Source organism: Diabrotica virgifera, chromosome 1 (genome assembly GCF_917563875.1).
Source record: "Diabrotica virgifera virgifera chromosome 1, PGI_DIABVI_V3a".
NCBI classification, from domain to species: Eukaryota; Metazoa; Arthropoda; class Insecta; order Coleoptera; family Chrysomelidae; genus Diabrotica; species Diabrotica virgifera.
Genome location: NC_065443.1, coordinates 297,294,285 through 297,318,258, shown reverse-complemented (window position 1 = coordinate 297,318,258; position 23,974 = coordinate 297,294,285). Strand labels below are relative to the sequence as shown.

The 23,974-nt window shown below is 32.9% G+C and overlaps 1 protein-coding gene across 1 annotated transcript in view; it reads left to right on the top strand.

The window, feature by feature from the left end:
• LOC126885627 (protein turtle) overlaps positions 1-23,974 on the top strand; it is a 672,203-nt gene that overhangs the window by 385 nt on the left and 647,844 nt on the right. The gene's annotated exons all lie outside the window — the stretch shown is intronic.

Genomic DNA, 23,974 nt, shown 5'->3' with positions numbered 1-23,974 from the left:
TTTAAAATTATGTGTTAAAGTACTTTGGATTAACCACTGACCTTTTTCTGTTAAAATAAAGATAATATTATTTTCTTCATTATTATCTTATATTATTATTACCTACCTATTCAAAATGATGTGTCGAGTGAAAAAAATTGTGATTCGTTTTGTAAAATTGACAGCAAAATATTATAATTTCCACAAACTTTTTAGTTAAAAAACATAGTTCTGAGTTATTTAGAATAGTATATACCTAGAATATGTAGAATATATCTAACTACAAAAATATTCTTGTTATTTGTACACTTAAAAACAACATACGTAATTTGTTTTGAAATAATAATAGATAAAGTGAAAATTTTTCATGTTTTCATATAAACTAACAGAAATTATTTTGTTTTTATTGTGTTATTTTTTAATGATTTTAACTTCCAATCGTTTAGTAAGATTTTTCATCACGTGTTTAATAATTCTTTCCAATTAGATTATTATTATACCAGCAATATTCTACCTAGATTATTATACTGGGAATATTTTTAGGTAGATTGTTTCTGTTTAATTACAACGAGGAGTTTCCTAGTTTGGTCACATTTAGGAAAATGAACCATAATAATAAACTTTGTTCTGCATTAATGTCAAGTTGTCACGAGGACAACACAAATTGGCAATCTTAAGCGCTCGAGTGTACTTGGGTAAAATTAATTCATGAATAAAATTGTATTAGAAATAATTTTAACTAATATTTTATTATTATCTTCATCTGAATATTTGCTAAACTGCGCTTTTCACTTTGACAAGTTGAAAAATATGTGTTACATTAATTGGGATGAATGTCACTGAATGTTTGTATACAAAGACATGAATTTTGTGTGCAAGTTATTAAAAAATAACCCGTCGAATATCACACGATACCTACTACGAATAAATAAGAAAATGATGCTTCAATTTTTTTCTCAAACTTGTTTCCATTAGGCAATAGTCACTCAAGAAAATAATGCTCCAATTTTTTTCTCAAACTTGTTTCCATTAGGCAATCGGAAGCGATCTCCAGAATACCTGGTGTCCAGGCTATTGCCAGGCAACAAATTTTCGAAAAATTGTCGCATTATTGTCAATCTGTTGTCACTCTCTTGTGATATTAATGTTGAAAATAAAATTCTTCTGTTGTTTAATTTTTTCTGCCTGACTCATGACGATTCAGATTATATGTATTGTTGTAATCCTTTTTTATTTATATGTGATGATATTCTTATATGTAATTTAATTAAATTAATGCATTAATGATAATCTAATTAATCAACCAGATCACATATCAATATGTTTTCAATCTCAGGGCGAATTATAAGGTTACTTACTTACTTTCGTGACTTCTAAGTATTTCTCAGTGGTTCCTAATCGGGATAGGAAAAAAATAAAATAATACACACATATGGATTACAATTATAAATCAATATTTTGTTTATTTTATATAAATGGCAATTACTGCTTAATATTTGTTATATCTTAGATTTATTTAATATAAACATTTAAAAATGGGAATCTTATTTCCTTTTGGTTTCCAATTTAAAACTTTTAATTTAATAATGAAACTATTAGGATTTATTAGCAACAAATTGATTTAAGTTTGATGAAAATCTTCTGATATTAGCGATTATGTTCTTCAATTTTTAATGTGGTATTTAATACAAAAACCCATACATTCATGTCCTGACAAATGAGACTGACCTTTATCTGGTGAACTGCGAATGTCCTCACACTAAACCCGTTTCCTCCTACCCTTGGTTGCGATGAAAAACTCGTCCTGGCCTCCAGTAATGTTCTCCTTTGAAAACTACCTCGTATAGCTCTCGTTCATGCTTTTCTCGTGATGCCGTGTTCTACCTTTTTCGAACCACTTCAATCAGCTACCGGGACACTCTTTGCTCAAGGAGATTCTTTTCTCTCGACTCGGCCTACCTCTCGTTCCCCTTAAGTACTCAACACTCCCGGAACTACCGGCTTTTTCACTCTTCGTACACTACCGTCTACCACTGGACTTCACCTCTCGACCGCTCAAAACATTCTGATCTCTCCACCTCATTCATTTCCCTACTTTCTAAATATCCCTTCCAGATTCAAAAATCAACATTCCACCACAAATTTTAATTCGCCGTATTCCTCAATACCAAATTTTAATCTTTCTAAATATGTTTTAATGGATTTCAAGAAAAAATAATCATTTCCCAATTTAAACTTACTTTCTACTTTTTACAAAACTTAATGACCTATTATCTATTTCACTGAGTCTTATTTAGCGTAGGCTAATGATCGAATCTTCCGCGAAACACTATAATGGTCCGCGTCACTCAACTTGTTTATCTTAGGCGCATTGTTACCGAGTTTCGTACACTTCTTCGAATCACTTTCTTAAAAACTAAATATAATAATTTGTTGTATACAGGTTGTTCTAAATTTACATGCCCGTGGCTGAGAAAATTGAAGATCTTTTATATTAATTTGAATTTTGCTTATAATTATAAATTTTAATTCTCCTATCAAATAGGAATATAACAGTATATGTCAGTATTTGTGAGGTGTGTTTCTGGTACTGCTTTATTGGAGCATAGTTCATTTGACTCCATCGAAACAACTTGTCTGTAGTAGGTACCTATCAAGATATTTTAGAAATCCGTATCTTAATCCTATTACAAAGTCATTTGTATTTGAGCAATATCGTTAAATTTCGAGAGGTGGACATACTGAATAGCAGGTATAATAATTAAAAGTACAATAGATTGAAATTTATTAATTTCTACCTGGGCCGCAAAGTTAACCACACCATTCAAATACAAATGACTTTGTAATAAGCTTAAGATTAAGAAAATCGACAAGGAAATGATATAATTTTTCCTGTAGCTGTATAATATTGAAAAACTGCATACAAAAAATGCATTCTTAAAGTGCATCTCAAACAGACAATAAAAAAATTCAGAACTCGTCAATTATCGGTGGAAATCAGTTCAATTTTGTTACTTGGAGGGTTTTTGGGGTCGCTGAAAACGAATATGACGTCAAAAGTGATCTCCAGAGTACCTGGTGCCCAGGGTACCTACTGTTTACCTGATCTTGAGGAGTTTTCGGCAAATTCATTAAAAATTAGTCAAAAATCATTACTTGGGGTTTTTGGGGCCCCTAACGACGAATATGACATCAGAAGTGATTTCTGGAGTACCTGGTGCCCAGGGTACCTACTGTTTACCTCGTCTTGTGGAGTTTTCGGCAAAAAATTTATTAAAAAATTAGTCAAAAATAATTACGCGGACGTTTTTGGGGTCGCTAACAACGAATATGACATCGGAAGCGATCTCCAGAATACCTGGTGCCCAGGGTAAGTACCTATTTCTTATGGTGTTCTCGGCAAATCCATTAAAAAATTTGCCAAAAATCATTACACGGGGTTTTTTGGGTCACTGACGACGAATATGACATCGGAAGTGATCTACGGAGTATCTGGTACCCAGGGTACCTACTGTTTACCTCGTTTTCTGCAGTTTTCGGCAAATTCATTAAAAAGTTAATCAAAATTTATTACTCAGGGGTTTTTGGGGTCTCTGACGACAAATATGACATCGGAAGTGATCTCCGGAGTACCTGGTGCTCAGGTGTACCCGTGCACCCAGTACCTACTGTTTATCTCGTGACTAATGATTTTTGACTAATTTTTTAATGAATTTGCCAAAAATTCCAGAAACGAGGTAAACAGTGGGTACCCTGGGTATCAGGTACTCCGTAGATCACTTCCGATGTCATATTCGTCGTCAGCGACCCCAAAAACCACCAAGTAATGATTTTTATCTAATTGTTTAATGAATTTTCCGAAAACTCCATAAGAAGTAGTTACCCTGGGCACCAGGTATTCCGGAGATCACTTCATGGTCGTCGTTAGTGACCCCAAAAACCCCCAAGTAATTATTTTTGACTAATTTTTTAATAATTTTTTTATCAAAAACTTCACAAGACGAGGTAAACAGTAGGTACCCTGGGCACCAAGTATGTAATGATTTTTGACTAATTTTTAATGAATTTGCCGAAAACTCCACAAGACGAGGTAAACAGTAAGTACCCTGGGCACCAGGTACTCCGGAGATCACTTTTGACGTCATATTTTCAGCGACCCCAAAAACCTCCGAGTAACAAAATTGAACTCATTTCCACCGATAATTGATGAGTTCTGAATTTTTTTTATTGTCTGTTTGAGATGCACTTTAAGAATGCATTTTTTCATTTTTTTTATGCAGTTTTTCAATATTATATCATGGCTCCGGGTCACAAAGTTTCCTGGTGCATTCACGAATCGAATGCAAAAAGAAATATTAAGATACGTCTTGTTCTTTTTTTTTCGGAGGTAATAAGGCCGATTTTAGTGCTTTATTGTTTCGCATATGAAGGTAAGTTGCCTTTTTAAGTTCTTGCTAGAGTTGCACAAGTTTGACTTGAATGTTTGAACTTGACTTGAGTTTGACTTAATTTCAAGTCAAACTCAAGTCAATCCTTCTGACAAATATTTCAAGTCAAGTCAAACTGGTCAATGGTTACAGGTTGGAAAATTCAAACTGTTTGTCAAACTAGTTTGAAAGAGTAAAATAATTTATTTAGTAGATATACTTTTTTGTCAAGATAGACATGTTATTTGCCAATTAAGATAAGAAAATTAATAATATAATGAGTGCCACATAACAGTCAAAATTTTCAATGTTTTAATTTAAAACTTTTAAATGTAGATATTTATTTTTTTCGAATCCTGAGAAAACTAATAAGTATTTTTGAAAAATTTAAACGCAGAATGAAAGACTGCGTTATTACCGAGGGCCGAAAGTCTCTTAGAATAAATAAAAAGTTTGTTTTGAACGAAATATTTGCAATTAATAACAACACTAAATTTTTCTTTTTATGTTCACCAATGTAACTTATTAAAATAAACATTATAGAAGTTTTCAGGGATGTTCGTCCCTCAGAAATAATGTAATCTTTCATGCTGCGTTTAAATTTTTTTTAAATTCTTATTAGTTTTATCAGGATTTGAAAAAAATTAATACATTTAAAACATATTGAACATTTTGATAAGCGACATGTTACGCCTATGGCCTTAAGGGTTACAATAAAATAAGACTATGTATTTGGTTTTTCAATGGACAGCTCAAAATAAAATTATTTGGAATTTTTACGACTTTATTTTATTAAAAAATGCATTTATTTATCTTAGGGCCTGTTCGAAAAAACATGTGGTACCAAGTTGCTAGTTCACTCGAAAATATGTACCACAATACAAAAGTTAGTATTGCTGTATATTCGTTGGTATTTCTTTAAAATTCAAAACTAACCATAGGGTTATTAGACCTGGATCCCACGTACCAAAAAAAAGTTGACTAATAGCAACCTGAAAATTTGTTAATAGCTTAACGGTGTCTAGTCGGACAAACTTTGATGTACGGGAACACTGGAACAGGGGAAGTTTTAATTGTGGAACAGTTTAAAAATTTGAAACGTCAGATTACGAAAACGTCCCATGTATTTTGTCAGTCAGAACATCCAATTGATTTGTTACCCTTTCATTAAACTCTCATGCAAAAATCAGACTGCTATTACTAACCAGCATGATTCCTGTCATTTGACATGTTCTTCATGTTCCACTCATTAAAATGCCCAGTTGGTGATAAACACCAGTCTGATTTTTGCATGAGAGTTTAATAAAATTTTAACAAATCAATTGGAAGTTCCGTCCGACAAAATATGTACATGGAACGTTTACGTAGTCTGACGTTCCAAATTTTTAACCTTTTCCACAATTAAAACTTGTTCTGTTCCAGTGTTCCCATACATCAAAGTTTGTCTGACTAGACACCGTTAAGCTATTAACGAATTTTCAGCTTGCTATTAATCATTTTTTTTGGTACGCGGATCCAGGTCTATATGGTTTTATATCTACAATTTAAATTTTTTTCGGTTACAGACTACAAATGTTTAAATTAAAAAAAAATGTATAAATATGCATTATAAGCTTTCTTAAAAATTATCCTAACTGGCGCGTTTATTGGGTTTTATTTGTCTGTCTGCGGTTTAAATATCGTATTAGCCAATACATTTCTATGTTTATTGAAATTTGTCAAAATAAATTTTTTGGACCTTGTTGGGAGGGGGGATTTCCCCTACCCCTCCCCCACCCCCTGTTGATCCGCCAGTGAACAAATAAAGGCGTAGGCGGTCTCATTTAAAATTGAAAATAAACACGTTGCGTAATATTCAAACTTTTCAAACTGTTTGAAGATGTTTGAATTCAAGTCAAACCTAAAGATATCGAAATCAAGTCAAGTCAAACTTTTTTATACAAAAAGTTTGATTTTCAAGTCAAGTCAAGTTTGTTGAGTAAAATCAAACTAGTTTGACTTGATGCATCTCTAGTTCTTGCCTTTCTTGATTCGTGTGTTGTGTACTTGAACCTGTATTGATATTTGCGAATATTTCTGATATAAAACTTGCATTTAAACATGTTCGAGGCATTTTAAAATGATGTTAAAGTACTTTTGATTGACCACTGACCTTTTCTGTTGAAATAAAGATAATATACTATTTTCTGAATTATTATCTGATTCTATTATTCAAAATGATGTGTTATGTGAAAAATTTGTGTTTCATTTCGTAAAATTGACAAAAGCCAGCAAATATTATCATTTCCACACACTTTTTAGTTAAAAAATTGTTCTTCGGTTATTTGGAAGATATCTAAGTAGAAATATTTTTATTATTAATTTACAGCTACCTACTTAAAAACATAATACGCAATTTGTTTTCTAATAATATAGTAGATAAAGTGAAAATTTTCATGTTTTCTAAGTGTTTTTATATGCAAAGTTTAAAAGGTTCAATACTTGATCTGTGAATATTTGTACCCAATGTCTATCAATATCTACTTAACTAATAACGAACAAAAATAATAAAATATTATTATTTTTATCCTGTATAAAATTTAAAAGATTATTTTGATTTTTACTTGGAAATTTCTTCTAATAGTTTAATTTTATTTGTCCCACTAAATATGTAAAACCTACATAATATCAAAATACTAAAAATTAAACAGATTAAAATACTTAAGGGGGTAGGCGCAAAATTTTGGTCCAATGCTATTTACATGCATTAATTTTTTTTTTCGAATCCTAAGAAAACTAATAAATATTTTTGAAAAATTTAAACGCAGAATGAAAGATTCCATTATTACCCAGGGCCGAAAGTCCCTTAGAATAAACAAAAAGTTTCTTTTTAATGAAATATTTGAAATTAAAAATCACACTAAATTTTATCTTTTTTTTTCGCCGCTGTTACTTATTAACATATAGATTATAGAAGTTTTCAGGGACTTTCTGCCTTCGGTAATAATGTAATCTTTCATTCTGCGTTTAAATTTTTCAAAAATATCTACATATTAGTTTTCTCAGGATTCGAAAAAAAAAGAATGTGTGTGTACTTTGTACGCACGTAAGAAGTTATACATCTAAATATGATTTCAATGAAATAAATATACTTTCAGACAGTTTATTTGTATTTTATTTAAAGATTAAATTAATTTTTACTTACTACTTTCCAAACATTTTTATTAAAACAATACCAAAAATTAAAAAAGATTAGAAAACACCAGGATTCGAACCGGGGTCCTCTTGATCTCCAGTCCAACGCTCTACTACTGAGCTATACCCTTTTGATTATCAGTGCTACAAGATTTCTCAGACATAGTGACAAACAGACGAAGTGAATTATAAAATACTTTAAAATTTAAAGTGAATTATAAAATTTAATATTACTTATTATCTTATTCCCGAGGTAGACAAGTCCAAATACACAAAAATTATAATAATAGTCATTTATGATATAAATGTTAAAAGTACAATTTTAAGGCACGTATATGAAAGTTTCGTGTGAAAGATTCGCTTCGCTCATTCTGCAATTCACATGAGTGCCTTAAAAATGTACTTTTTAACACGAACCTATATCATACAATATTTTTTCTACAAATGTCTTATATATCAACAATTATAATTTATTCATTCTCAATTACAGGACAATACCTACAAAAACTTTTACTTGAACCTGACATTCCATTTTTATATTTTCTTGACATTACATCAAAACTGCCTATACTGTCAATACGTAAATCAGAATAACATCTACTTTTATTTTTGTATATTCTAACAGATTTTAATAGTTTTTTTCTACAAACGTGTTAAAAATGCAATACAGTTTAAATTAAGTTTTAAAACACCTTTTAAACCACCTTTTTCAAATTGCGCAAGTTGTATTATTAATATCTATTAATGTTAATAAATGAAATATATATATCCGACTGCTTTTCCTTTCTTTTATTTTTTTTTTGGAGCGCTTGAGCCACTTCCGCGTTTGTTATTCTGGTAACCATTGCTGTTACTGTCTCCGTTAACTCCACAGGTTGACAGACAGCCTGTAGAGTTAACGGAGACAGTAACAGCAATGGTTACCAGAATAACAAACGAGGAAGTGGCTCAAGCGCTTCAAAAAATAAAGAAAGGAAAAGCAGTCGGACCAGATGATATTCCTGGGGAAGTATTGAGAGCATTGGGAGAGACAGGAATAAGTTGGCTAGCAGGTCTATTTAATAGAATTATGGAAGTTGGACAAATGCCAGACGAATGGAGAAGCAGTATATTAGTACCTGTCTACAAAAACAAGGGAGACATACAACAATGCACAAACTACAGGGCTATAAAACTACTTAGCCACACCATGAAAATATGGGAGAGAGTAATCGATAGACGGATACGTGAAGAAACCGAAATATCCGATAATCAATTTGGCTTTATGCAGGGCACATCAACAACAGATGCAATTTTCATTGTAAGGCAACTGATGGAAAAATACAGGAATAAAGAGACGAACGCTCATATGGTATTCATTGATCTTGAGAAAGCATATGATAGAGTTCCTCGAGAGATTCTGTGGTGGGCACTCAATAAGAAAGGAGTCCCTGGCGAATATGTAAAGATTGTGAGAGATATGTATGATGGAGTAACGACTAGTGTTAGGACAGGTGTGGGAGAGACTGATAAATTTCAGGTGAAAGTAGGATTGCACCAAGGATCGGTGCTTAGTCCTTATAAACTACAGGGTAGTATTCCATGGTGCCTAATGCATGCTGATGATGTAGTGTTGATAGGAAATAGTGAAAGAGACTTAGAACAAAAACTGGAACAGTGGAGACAAGCTCTGGAGGAAAAAGGTTTAAAACTTAGTAGGACAAAAACAGAGTATTTGGAATGTTCATTTAAAGATGGAGTTACTACAAATAAAATGGTATCTTTGGACGGTGAAATGGTTGTGAAAAGCAATAGTTTTAAGTACCTAGGATCGGTATTACAGAGTAATGGAGAAATAGATGGAGATGCATGCAGTAAAATTAGGGCTGGATGGATGAAGTGGAAAGAAGCGAGTGGTGTGTTGTGTGACAGAAAAATTCCAATGAAACTGAAGGGAAAATTCTATAAAACAGCCATAAGACCGGCTATGATGCACGGAACTGAATGTTGTGCAGTGAAAAAGAAAGAGGAACAACGAATGTATGTGGCGGAAATGAGAATGCTTAGATGGATGAGTGGAGTGACAAAGAAGGATAAAATTAGAAATGAGTATATTAGGGGAAGTCCAGGTGTGGCACCAATTGATGCCAAAATGAGAGAGGATAGGTTAAGATGGTTTGGTCATGTTCAACGTCGAGACGTTAATCACCCAAAATACGAAGAATAGCTGAAGTGCAGATTCCTGGAAGGAGTAGGAGAGGAAGACCAAAGAAGACCTGGGGGGAGACGATAAGGTAGGACATGTTGGTAAAGGGGATTAACATTAATATGACCCAAGATAGAATTGTGTGGAGAAATGCAATTAGGGAAGCCGACCCCGCATAGGGAAAAGGCAAAGAGAATGATGATGATGTTAATAAATGAAATATAAATATTTTGACGTTTCACAATTTGACAATTCACTTTTAACTGCAGTGCCTTAAAATTTTTAAAGCACCGGTGCTTTAAAGTAGCATTTTTAACGCTCCTATGGAGTGCTATAAATTGCATTTTTAACACGTTTGTAGAAAAATATATTTAAAAACACTAATATATTCTTTGCACACCTTTTCTGGACTGATAAATACATAAATTAAAACATTTAGTAACGAACTCCATACTGCCTGTATGCGCATGCGCGCAGATTAATAAAATTTCACCCTCAATGGAATCGCGCCTAAAGAAGTATAACTTAAAAAATGATTGCAATTAAATAGCATTTAAATAGCATTGGACCTATTTCGAGCCTACCCCTTTAAAACGTAAACAAAATAATACCAAGGATTATGTTGTCAGAAAATTTAAAGAAATTTATACGACAGACATACAAGTTAATCCAATTGCCCGGTAGCCAACAAGATATGAACTTAAACCACAGACAGACAAATTAGGTAAACCTAATAATTCTATGGCCGTCAGAATTAAGAGAATTTAAAACCACAGAGAGATAATTTAAACCCAATAACCCTGTGGCTAGTACGAGCAAGTAAACTTAACCCACATACAATAATCATGTGACCAGCGATATCCACTTTAGGAAGAAAAATTAAATAACCATCTAAATCTCAACTCTCTTTCTTAAAAAGTAAATCATTTTGTTATGTCTTTATTTGATAAAAAAAAAGAGTTGACCAAACTATGTACTTACTTAACTGATATTCTTAGAAATAAGAGTTAGTAGCTAATCAAATATGGAACCGAGAAATTAAGAAGAATGATATGCCGAATCATGGAAAGAGCAATAAATGAAGAGGACAATCTTAAACAATGACAGGAAGCCTACATAACATTGATATTATCATTCAACTTCTTCTCTTGTCCACTGCAGGACATAAGCCTCCTCAGCACGTCTCCAGGAAGTTTGATTTTGTGCTAATTGCATCCATCTACCATCTATTCTTTTTATGTCGTCTCTTGTCGCTGGTCTGCCTCTGCTTCTCTTGTCCATGCGAGATCTCCATTCTAACAGTCTTTTTATTTGTCTACCTGTCATCAGGGGCGTAACAGAGGCTCCTGCAGCGTGAAGATTGCGGGGGGCCCCAATCGCTTAGGGGCCCCATATTGTCATCTGATATTATGTAAAAATGTCTGGAAATGTATAAATTGACTAATTATCAGCAACTTTTGTTCTTCTATAGAGTATCTTAATCTATGCTAATACTTTTCAAGTCATTTGCGAGGGAAAATGTTTATTTAAAAAAAAAACAACGTTTTCAGACGGGTTTTTCGAAAATAACTCAAGTATTTATCGAATTAAATATTAGATATCGAAAAAATATTGGAGCAAAAATGTAGCTTATAAGATACAGAAAATGGTGTAATTATTCGTGAAGCCTATCGACACAGTTGAAGCTCATGAAAAATTATTCTCTTCAGCTCATCCGATTCAAATCGAATATTTCAACCTGAAATAACCAAAAAATTAAGCGCAATTTTCGGGAAAAACTCTTAAAACTTTTTTAAATGTTAAAAAAAAGCTTTATTTTTTTTTATAAAAGTTTCTAGCATCGAAACTATACGAGTTACGCTCAAAATAAAGTTCGTCCCTTTTTTGGTAAAAAAATTGTGAAAATCTGCCCCTATTTCGCACCCCAAATAAAATTTATCATTAGCGCTTTACCATTTACTTTAAATATTTATTGTTTATATGATCTGTAAGTTTGACCGGTTCGAAGTTATTATTTTTGAAAAAATTTAAAAGTTTTTTTATTTTGGAAAAATGCCTTTTTTTCAAAATAACTTAAAAAGTATTAGCGATACGAAAAATCTCAAAGAGTAAAGAAATGTAGGTAGGTCTTGCTTTTATAAATATTTTGGCTTTATTTTGTTTTTCTGTAAGACAAAAATTGGTTAAGACATGCTTGTTTAAAATTTGCATGTACTCTTGATTAGTGACTCGTTCAAGCCCTTCACCTAGAACCCTTTTAAAAATAAGCACTGTGAACGGGTGAAACTTACAGGTCGTATAAAAAAGTTATAAGGCGATAACGATTAGTTTCATTTGGGGTGTTATTTTTGGGATTTTCACAATTTTTTACCAAAAAAATGGGGTATCTGTATTTTAAGCGTAACTGGCTTAGTTTTGATGGTAGATACTTTTGTAAAAAATAAAGCTTCTTTTAAACACGTTAAAAAATTCTAATGAGTTTCCCCGAACAGTATTTCATTTTTTGGTTATTTCACATTGAAATATTCGATTTGGAATTTGACGAATAAGAAAAACTTTTCATGGGCTACAGGTTTTCTTTTACTGAGTCGATAGACTTCATTTTTGTTTCATAAGCTAGATACATTTTTGCTAACAATATTCCTTTCGATCGAATACATACTCTTTGAACTATTTGCGAAAAGTCGCCTAAAAACATGATTTTTTTGTTGAACAATAAACATTTTTACTCATAAATAACTTGGAAAGTCTTGAGTTGACCACTTCGGTGGTGACACTGAAAATTACACTGTATCGCCATATTTTACGTTGATTTACTGGGCTGTAACACATATAGGTATTTGTTACACATGTCGCATTAATAATTTTTTTAAATAATTTTTTAAAAGGGGCCCCATTTCCAATTCTGCGGGGGGCTCCGACGGGGTTTGTTACGCCACTGCCTGTCGGAGAATCTCCATTATAATCTGGTAATTTTCTCTATATCTTGCACAGCCGTTCTTTGCCTTATATTATTATCTAACTTTCTCACTCGATCCGCAAGTCTTATTCCTTAGTATGGATCTTTCCATTTTCTGCTGTGCTATCCTAAGCTTTGACACCCTTGCTTAGGTTAATGTTAGTGTTTCAGCTCCGTACGTAATGACTGGAAGTTCTTTCTTCTTAAGGTGCCTATCTATTCCGGATGTTGGCAATCAGCATGGCTATCCTAATTTTGCTTGCTGCTATTCTGAATAGTCCGGTTGTCGATGTATTAAACCACTTTCTCAGGTTTTAAAGCCAAGATATTCTTCTTCTCCATGGTCCTCTCTTTACAAATACCTTGCCTTGAAGAATGAGTTGCAACAAGCCATATCTCTGTTCATTCTCATTCCTCATAACATGGCCAAAATATTCTAGTTTGCGCTCTTTGATTGTGTTAATAATCTCTAATTCCTTGCCTATTCTACGTAGAACCTCAACATTAGTCACACGACCCACCCACGAAATTCTTAAAATGCGCCTGTAACACCACATCTCGAATGCCTCGAGTTTTCTTAAAAAAGCCTCGGAAAGTGTCCAGGCCTCTACTCCATATAATAACGTAGAAAATACATAGCATCTGATGATAGAGATTTTGGTAGCAAGTGGTAAATCGTGGCTTCTAAAAAGAGACTTCATGATTATGAACGCTGATCTCGCTTTTCCTATGCGTTGTTTTATTTCACTTGAGTGGTCCCACTGGCTGTTTATGTTGGTACCAAGGTATGTGTAGCTGTTGACCCTGTCAATTAGTTGTTGGTTAACGTACTTTGTTTTTTTCGTATTGAGATCAAGTCCGTATTCTCTACTTATATCTGATATGCGCGACATTATTCTTTGCAAACCATCTAGACTGTCTGCAAAAACTACAGCGTCGTCGGTATATCTAATGTTGTTCAGACGCACTCCATTGACTAATACGCCTTCCTGTAGTTCTCCCAGTGCTTGCTCGAAGATACATTCAGAGTATACATATATTAAACAACACCGGGGACAGGATGCATCACTCCTCACCGCATCTTGCCTCACTCCTCTATCTATGGAGACTGCCTGTGTAAATTGGTCATCCACTTTAATATTGGCAGTTTGGTTGTAATACAAATTATATATGATTCTTAAGTCTCTATCATCTACTCCCGTTTCTTTCAAGATGTTTATGAGTTTATCATGTTTGACTCTATCAAATGCCTTTTTGTAGTCGATAAAACAAATATACACGTCACAGTTAACATCCCTGCATCTTTGCATAAGCACTTGGACAGCGAATAGAGCCTCTAGGGTACCTAAGGCATCGCGGAATCCAAACTGCGTCCATGATACTTGTTCTTCGCATTTTTTATATATTCTGTCGTGTATCACTTTCAGTAAGTGGCTCAATAGGCTAATTATTCTGCGGTCTTCACATGTTTTGGCATTTACTTTTTTGGGTAAAGTTACGAAGGTCGACTTTAACCAGCTTTGGGGTATTTTTCCAGTTACGTATATTTTGTTGAATACAGTTGATATCCATTTTATTCCTTGTTCATCCATAAATTTTAGGAATTCTACATAAAACTGGTCAGGCCCTACAGCTTTACCATCTTTAGTTGTTTTAATAGCTGACATGACTTCTTCAATGGTAATCGGGGGCCCTGTTTGGCATTCAGTGTGTTCAATGGTATTCTGCCTTTCATCTGCAAAAGTTACTTCCACATATATATTCCACGTGTCTAGTTTTCTTCCACACTTAACAGTGGTTTGCCTTGGTTATCTGCCAAACACCCAATCAGTGGGTTATGGTCTGACTTGATATCAGCTCCTGGGTATGTCTTCCAGAATGGAAGATATATATGTAAAACAGGAAATAGAAAATAATGCGAGAACTACAGGAGAATAAGGGTCATCCCTACAATGGGAAGACTGTATGGCAGGATGCGCAGGAACAAAATAGAGAAAGGTATACAAGGTAAAATCGGTGAAGAGCAAGCTGGATTCACAGTGTATGTCCACATCATATCCATACAACATAACAGACAGTAGATAAGAAAAGAGCTAAGACAGATATGTACATATGGCGTTTGTAGACCTTAGGAAGACATACGATACCGTGCTAAGGAAAGAACTGTACAAAGCAATGACTAAAATAGGGATACCACCTAACCTAACACAAGCAATCAAGGACACATCCAGGGGAAATGAAGTACATATAAATATCGGAAACAAGATAGTTGCCAACTTCAAAACAACAAAAGGACTACTACAGTGATGCCCAACGCCACCAACTCTATTTACAATATTTGTAAAACATGCACCAACTGCTTGGAAGTTAAAATGTAGGTATATGGTATATATATGGGAATACCAATAAAGGATGACTATCTCTACACATTGTGTTTAGCAGACTACCAGGGGGCTCAAGATGAGGAAGATATCAGTTACATGATAAGAAAACTAAAAGAGGAATACAGAAAGGTGGGCCTGAAAATGAATATGAAGAAAACGGAATACTTAGAAGTACAATACAGAAGAAGGACAAAAGAAGACACCACGTAGAAATAAAAGGAACGAAGGATTTTAAGTATATGGGTTTTATAATGTCGAGAAACAAAAGAAGAAGAGATTAAAAATAGAGATTGGGACAAACACAATCTTGTAAAAGACAACTCCATAGTGTAATCTGGAATAATAACATCACAGAAAAAAGAAGATATGCTAAACAATAGTACGAAGTATTATGAAATATGCAGCAGAAATTGATTTGGATCATAAAAAACCAAAGGAACATTCTGGCGACCGAAATGGAATACTGGAGAAGATGCTGTGGTCTGCCAGAAGAGACAGAATATGAAATGGAGCGGTAAAAAGAAGAATGAAAGTAGAAAAAGATGCCCTGCAACCCTACCCCTAGATGAGACAAGACTAAAATGATGTGGCCACGTACGTAGAGCAGAAAATACATGTATAAACAAGGTTGCAGAATGGAGCCCAAGAGAAACAAGAAAGAGAGGACGATTAAGAATATCATGGAAGAATGAAGTCGACGAAGCCATGTCAAAGAGAGAATTGGAAGACGGAGACTGGGAAGATCGTAAAAAATGGAAGTCCTGGCTGACGGAAGGGAAACGGTATTAACTGTAGACAACTCTTTTATATATAGAAGGGTTGATACACTAACTCTCCTCTTTGTTCCGTTTTTGTCTTTTTCGTTTGCTTCTTCACTACATTTTTACCTTATTTTCATAATTTTTTTGACTTTTTCCAATGCACTCATTGAAATGTTTCTGCGATATCAAATAAAACTTCGATAGAAGAATAATACCTTAAACACCCTATATAAACTTGACCGGATGCCAGTGAACTTCAAACTAGATAAATTATTTATACAACAGCCAATTAATTGAAAGAGGAATAACTTTACTTAAATGGTCTAGTTCTTGCGATAACCGTTACTGAATTATGTAAAACTGAATGACCGGACGTGAATGAAATTGGAAGAAAATGGGAATAGAAGAACGGCACAAATTGTAGCATAAATTCTATATTTTCTGTTTTGGTTTATAGGCAAAAATTAAACCCAGGCTGTATAATCTTACAATATTATATGACTCCTTTTTATTGACAATTTGAACATTTCATTAGAGAATAGCTGACCCTACAAACGTTATCCTGTCTTAGATCTTCTATGGATCAGAAAATTATTAGAACCTGGCCTGTTTTAGGAAAAAAAATTTACGAAGTCAATTTGGCTTGTGTAATATAAAATATGTATTATATTTGTGTATACAGTGTGTCAATTTTAAAACTTACAATGGCTATATCTCACGAACAAAAGCTGAAAACGAAAAATGCTTGGAACCGTTTTTAGGATAGTAAGGGGGAACTAAAATGGCATGAAAGAGAACGCACCCCCATCAACCCCCTAGGCCCCACCCACCACAACCAAAAAAGTTTAAATTGCAAACCCCTACTTGTGATACATCATTGAAAAGGCTATAAAAAATGCTATCCAATGGTATAAACAATAATTATACAGGGTGAAGCAATAATTGTGAAACTTTGGCTTAAATGAGGTTTTGTTGAATTGCAAATTTGATAAAAATGTCAATTAAGTAAATGTGCAAAGTGGGTTCCGTTGTTTTGTAAACAATAATACAGTCTATTTTCAAATTCTGCACGAAATTTGGCAAATGTTTTTCTAGTAATAGGGCGACATGCTTGAGTAGTTATTTCTCGCAATTTCCCAAGTGACAAAAGTTAAGTTTTATAAACAACTGATTTAAGGCAAAAATAGCAAATTAAGTTTTAATTCAACAAAAAAAAGTTCGAGCGGACATTTACCATTTAAAATAATAGTCCGGGAGATAGCATTACAAATACAAAAGTCATAGTAAGCCAGCTGATATTAACACCCTGTATAATTATTATTTATACCATTGGATGGTACTGTTTATAGTAGGATAGTATATTACTTTTTTCTATGGGGTTATCTTAAATCAGTTGTTTATAAAACTCAACTTGCATCACTTGGGGGATTGCGAGAAAGAATTACTCAAGCATGTCGCCCTATTACTAGAACATTTGCCAAATTTCGTGCAGAATTTGAAAATAGGCTGTATTATTGTTTACCGAACAACGGAATTCACATTAAATATTTACTTCATTGACATTTTTAATCAATTTGTAATTCAACAAAACCTTAGTAAATTTTTCATTTAAGCAAAAGTTTCACCATTATTGCTTCACCCTGTATAATTATTATTTATACCATTGGATAGCATTTTTTATAGCCTTTTCAATGATGCATCACAAGTAGGGGTTTGCAATTTAAACTTTTTTGGTTGTGATGGGTGGGGCCTAGGGGGTTGATGGGGGTGAGTTCTCTTTCATGTCATTTTAGTTCCCCCTTAGTATCCTAGAAACGGTTTCAAGCATTTTTTGATATCAGCTTTTGTTCGTGAGATATAGCCATTGTAAGTTTTTAAATTGACACACTGTATATTTATCGTACTGTAAGAATCCATACGTAAAAATAAAATACATAAATACATTTGACGGGCTTGGATCCAATGGCTTGCAAATATTTATGTGTCTCTGTTTCTTTTATAAGCTGCTGTAATACTATTTTCTATTCCTGGTAATTTGTTTATGGCTAGTTTTTAACTGCTTCTTTAACTTGAAGAATCGTTGGTGGTTCATCTTCTCTCTCGTCTGTTCCGTTTACTTCTTCTCTTTCATCTTCCAGGTTTTCTTCTTCTTCTTCTTCCTCCATATTAAGTACCCAGTAAAAGTATTCCACCCATAGAGTCAGTACATCTTTCTTTGTTGTTAATATTTCAGTCTGCATTGGTTTGTATTTGCCTTGAATTCTTTTCTGTTGATGTTAACTTTCTTTCGAATGCTGTGAATTCGTTCTCTCTGTTAAAGTTTTCTATATATTTCAGTTCCTTATTCAAGTGGTTTTGTTTCTTTCTTTTGTACATCCTACTTTTTTCTTTTCTCTTTGTCTGATAATTCTCTACAGCTGTTTCAGCTGCTATTTCATATTTTGCTGCTGCTTCAATATCTTCTTTTATTATGGTCCAGTAGGAGTCTATATCCTACATTCTGGCTTAAGAACTTACGGGAATGGTTCGATTGCAGTAGTGCAGAGATATTTAGAGCGGCAGTCAACAGGGTCCGCATTGCCATGATGATTTCCAACCTTCGATAGAAGATGGAACTTAAAGAAGAAGAAGGAGTCTATATGGTCTTTTTCATTTTCCTTTTGATTCCTTAGCTGGTTTTGATGATGATGTTTCCGAGTACCGTTCTGAAACTGTTTAATTTCTCAGCTTTTGCATATTCCATTTCTTTCTAGCCATTTTATTTTCTTTACGGATGTTTGAAATTCTAGCTCTCAATGTTGAGATCACTAGGCAATGATCTGAGTCTATGCCTACACCTCTATAACTTGTGTAGTTCACTACGTCTGGCTCGTATCCCAGTGGCGGCTCGTGGCTTTAGGGACAGGGTCGGCAAGGTTTTGTCTCCTCAGATAGGTATGCCATCTAATTAAAAGGCTTCAATTTCATACGAGATTTTTGGTTTTTGTTTTTTTTATTTTTTTTATTTTTTTTTATTTTTTTTTGGATTTTCCTGTAAATTTAGTATTTAAACCTGTTTATAAATTAAGTCTATTTAGTCTATGTTGTTTCGAAGTAGCAAAATGGGTTATAACGTCATTGTAAAATTTATTATTGCTTTTGAGAGATTTTAAAAGTTTTTTTCTATTAAAATTTGAAATTTGACAGAAATTTGACATTCTCTCTTGTTTCATGGTGTTTCGACAAGACATTTTGAGTCTTTTGAGACAAGAGAAATCCCGTTCATTTGAGGCAGAATTTGCCCACATTTGAGCACAATAATTTATTAATTTCGGGAACAGTTTGTTGTAGGTACCTAATGGATTGCAGTATATAAAATTATACATATTTTGTAACTTATCCCACCTTCCGAAAATATTTGGATCAGCATATAAACCTGTTAATCCATTTTCTTATTTTATTTGATTAAATAATGATGGATACTTTTTAATGAACTTGTCTAATAAATATTTTGAAAATTCTTTGGCGTAACTTTTAAATTTTGAATAAGAGTGACAGTGAGTAAATAATAGTTTTGCCTGGTGCAATAGTTTTAACTTTTGCCTGGAGACCATACAATTCACCGGACATCAAGGCAGCGCCGTCATAAATGTGTTTTACCAATTTATTTTTAAAATCAAAAAATTTTAATATGTCCTTTAAAACACAAAAATATACATTCTGTGCTGTTTTAGGTACGCCGCTAAATGTCTTCAAGACAAAGTAAATTAGAAAATTTGTTAAACAATTGTATTTGTTCTCTATAATTAACTTGATGTATCGAATCCTCCGATTATCCGGTCACCTAAATGATAATTCTTAACAACTTAAAAAAATTACAATATCAATCATTAAACGACATAAAACTGCCTACTTACCTATTTCATAATTTTATCACGGGCGCGCTAGCAAGGTACGTGGCTAGGTACGTGCCTTGCTACCGTTTGCAGATCACCGCTCGGCAGATTGGTTTCTGCCGTACTTGCCATTCAAATAAATACGGGGAATGTATAATTGGTTGCCTATCGGCTAATATTCCATAGCTTCTTACTACAAACAAATCTTCAATCTGGGGACGGCTTGCCGAAAACACACAATCGCAATCGGGTGCATGGTGCATGGCTATAGGATCATTTTTGAAAAGTCTCTTACGCACAGCGCACAGGGATCACTTAACGTATGGGATCGATCGAATTCTTTTAAAAACAATGAATAAAATTTAGTCTGTATTATCTCACAGATATTTTTTTTATTTCACAGAAACGAATATGATTAACTCTGACTCGTTGTTTTTTCATCAGGGGAGGTCCAAGTTTTTTGACTTCAATCCTGAAACATTGCGAATTCTACGAATTTCCTTTTATAGAAATTTTTTATTCAGCAAATTTTGAAACCCCTATTGACAGGCTTGAAAGCAATCACATACGATACGAAAAATTGAGTATAAAAATGAGATAGAAGCTAAAAAAGTTTTTAGGAAAATTGAATTATTAAATTATGTCCACAAATATGCACAAAGATGTAAACATTTATTGTAATGTGTGGAGGACTGTACATAGACGTTGACAACTCTGAAATTTACTATAAGTGGCGCCATTTCCTTAATAAAATCTAGAAACCACACAGAAATGGATACTTAAAGGACATTACATGATTACATCATAACTGGCTGAAGGATTACGTTAAAAAATGTTCACAAACACAAATATCCGAGTAATGATTCCTAATGGTTCCCACAATTCGCTTTCTTTGTTTCTAAATTGCTCAAATTAAATATAACATCCGAGTATAATTAACATGCTTTTTTAATCAGACAAAAGATCCATTTCCCACTGAAGACGAAAGTGAAACAAAAACATTACAAACAGGTTGACATTGTTGTAATTTTTGCAAAAACATACTATGAAGGTATTACGAGAACAGATAGCTAAAAACAAATATTTAGTGTCAAAAACTCTTGCAAAAAATTGCAAACTGATTTTTGCTCTCTAGCGGTGCCACCATTGTGGTGAAAAATAAGCTTTTGAGGTTGGATAAAATTACTTACCAAAAGCGTTTGAAAGCAATAAGTAGGTAAGGTAGTATATTTATTGCCAAAGTTTTATGTATAGGGCAGTCGATGAGGGTATTTGGCTCCGAATTCCATTCTACTACATCGATTAACTTGATATTTTCACAGTAAGTAGGGAATAGCTCAAGAAACAAAGTCTACCCTATGCCGATGTGTGCTTTTATCTTGGGTGTGGTTCCCACCCCTTTTCGGGGTGGAAAATTTTTTGGTTAAAAAAACTAGGGTTGTGGCTAGAGAACCTAATTCTAAGCAAAAACTGTTCTATATTTTTTTTTTTTGAAAACTCAATACTTTTGAGTTATTCGTGGTAGAAAATTGGTCATTTTCATTGAAAAATGACTCCTTTTCTGGCGGTTTTTTGCGAATATCTTAAAAACTATGCACCTAACGAAAAGAACTATATAAAATATTTTTGTAGATTATAAAAAAACAAAGAGATTCGTTCCTTCATAAATCTTCTAGTTATAATACAAAAAGCGATATGGCAGGTGAGATGAGTTTGTTTTTTTGTACATCCTCAAATCGGTGTATTCAACTTGAAATAACAGAGAAACGGTCGATTTTAGGTGTTTAATGCTACCAATACCTTTTGTATTGCTTGAAAGGACCTTTAAAATGAGCAATATTAAATGTCGATTAGCTTCTAACTAAGCGAGATATGCTGCAAAAAAATGATCAATAATGCATTTTAAGAAAAAAATGAGAAGTATATTTAACTCCTCATCCTCCAATTATTGTAAGACATGGACAAATTTTGGATTTACGGATATTAGCCGGAAACCAAACAGGAGTAGACTGTATGGCTATTTCAAAATAAACCAAATCAACAGATGATATGTGTACCCGAATGACTTACAAACAAATTGCTGCTTGTTTGAGAAAGCAATAGATTTTTATATCAAAATTACCACTGAAAAGCACCGTTCAAACACTGCTATCAATACGTTACTCCTCTCTGAATTAATTGTGTAGGTACAACCACCTGTTTCCTCAAAGTCTTCCATCAAATAAAGAAAATAAGTTTGTGGATTATTCTTCATCAAGACAATATCAGCTGCCAGACAGCTCATCTGTCACAGATAATTTTAGCATTAAAAAAAGATGAATTAATGTATCCGCAATATAGCCTGATTTGACACCAAGAGACTTTTTTGTTCTCCAAAATCAAGAATAAATTGTGTAGAGAATGATTTTTGTCGCAAGAACACTAGTCCAGGGCGCATCTGTTTTGAGATGAACGTTGAGAGGTGACTCATATTTTTTGCAGTAATTGCTTGAAAATAACTCAAATAATAATATTTGAGTTATCCTTCCACTCAAAAAGGTCCGGAACATTGTTTAAATAATCAAAATGTCAAAAAATGAAGGAAAAATTAGATTTTTTTCTTCGTTTTTTTTATTATAACTTTCAAAATATTCACTTCCGAGAAAAGTTATGCTGATATAAAAATTGTCACCTTTGTTGCAAAATAGCAATAATTGCGAAAAAAACCATAAAAAAACAAGTATTTGCATTTTACGTTTTCAACCATTTATGCTAAACTTAGGACCTTCATAATGTACCCAGAAAAATATTATGATATAACAAAACAATGCTGTACATTTCATTAAGATCGGTTGAATAGATTTTGCAAAATAAATTTTGCATTCCAGGTTTTGTAAAAAAATTCTTTTTGTCAAAATGTTACAGGACTGAAAATCAAGCAGATAGCAAGTTGAAATTTTTTTACGTATAGAAGAATATTGTACCTTTCATTTGCAATTTTTAAAATTAAAATCCATTAACTACGACGGCGTTAGGATTTTTTTTAAATAAACATTAATTTTTGGTGCTACGCGCAGGACAGCGGTGTTCGATTCACACAAGTTGATTTCCACCAAAATTTCTTCCAATCTTTATCTAATATATTATTTTGTTACTCTATATTTTGTTGTATTTTAATATTTTAATTCCACAAAAAATCAAACTAATTTGATTATTGTTTGTAATATACTGTTTAAACAATTGCATATGTTTAAAAATAATAAACTTTCATTCTCTAACTTAAAATATATGAACAAAGAAAGTTTTGCCAAAAAGTGTTATTTAAAAGGACAGAGTATGTGTTTTTATTTTGCAATAAACAAATTTATTTATTTATATCGAAATGTACTAAAAATTAAAATTTATCAATCATTATCAAAGATCATTGTAATGCCCAATCAGAGGAAACTATCCGCTGTCCTGCGCGTAGCACCAAATAATAATGTTTATTTAAAAAAATTCCTGACGCTGTAGTGGTTAACCGATTTTAATTTTGAAAATTGCAAATGAAAGGTACAGTATTCTTCTATACATATGTAAAAAAAATTCAACTTGCTGTCTGCTTTATTTTCAGTCCTGTAATATTTTGAAAAAATGAATTTTTTTTGCGAAAGTTGGATTGCAAAATTTGTTTTGCAAAATCTATTGAACCGATCTTAATGAAATTTACAGTATTGTTTTATTAATCATAATGTTTTTCTGTGTACATTATGAAGGCCCTAAGTTTAGCAGAAATGGTTGAAAAACGTAAAATGCAAATACTTGTTTTTTTATGGTTTTTTCGCAATTATTGCTATTTTGCAACAAGGATGAAAATTTTTAAAATTTTCAACGAATTCTATATTGTAGGAAATTTAATTACGCAACTTTTATGTCAGTACAACTTTTTCGGAAATGAATAGTTTTAAAGTTAAATTCAAAAAACGAAGAAAAAACTCGAAATGTACTAATATTTTTACAGATGCGCCCTGGTCTACACTGCCGTTAATGTATTGAGAAACAATGTTTTTGGAGATGTGTTAAGCGGAATGAAGAAGATACTTTGATGACAAGTGGTTTAATAGCATGTTAAAGTGTATTTTTACATTATAAATGAGTAGAGAGCGGAATATATGCAACACAACATTACCAAAATATGCGCATATATTTATATGCATTACTTTTACTACAAATATGCAGGTATTTTTTCTAAATTTGTCTAAATATGCAAAT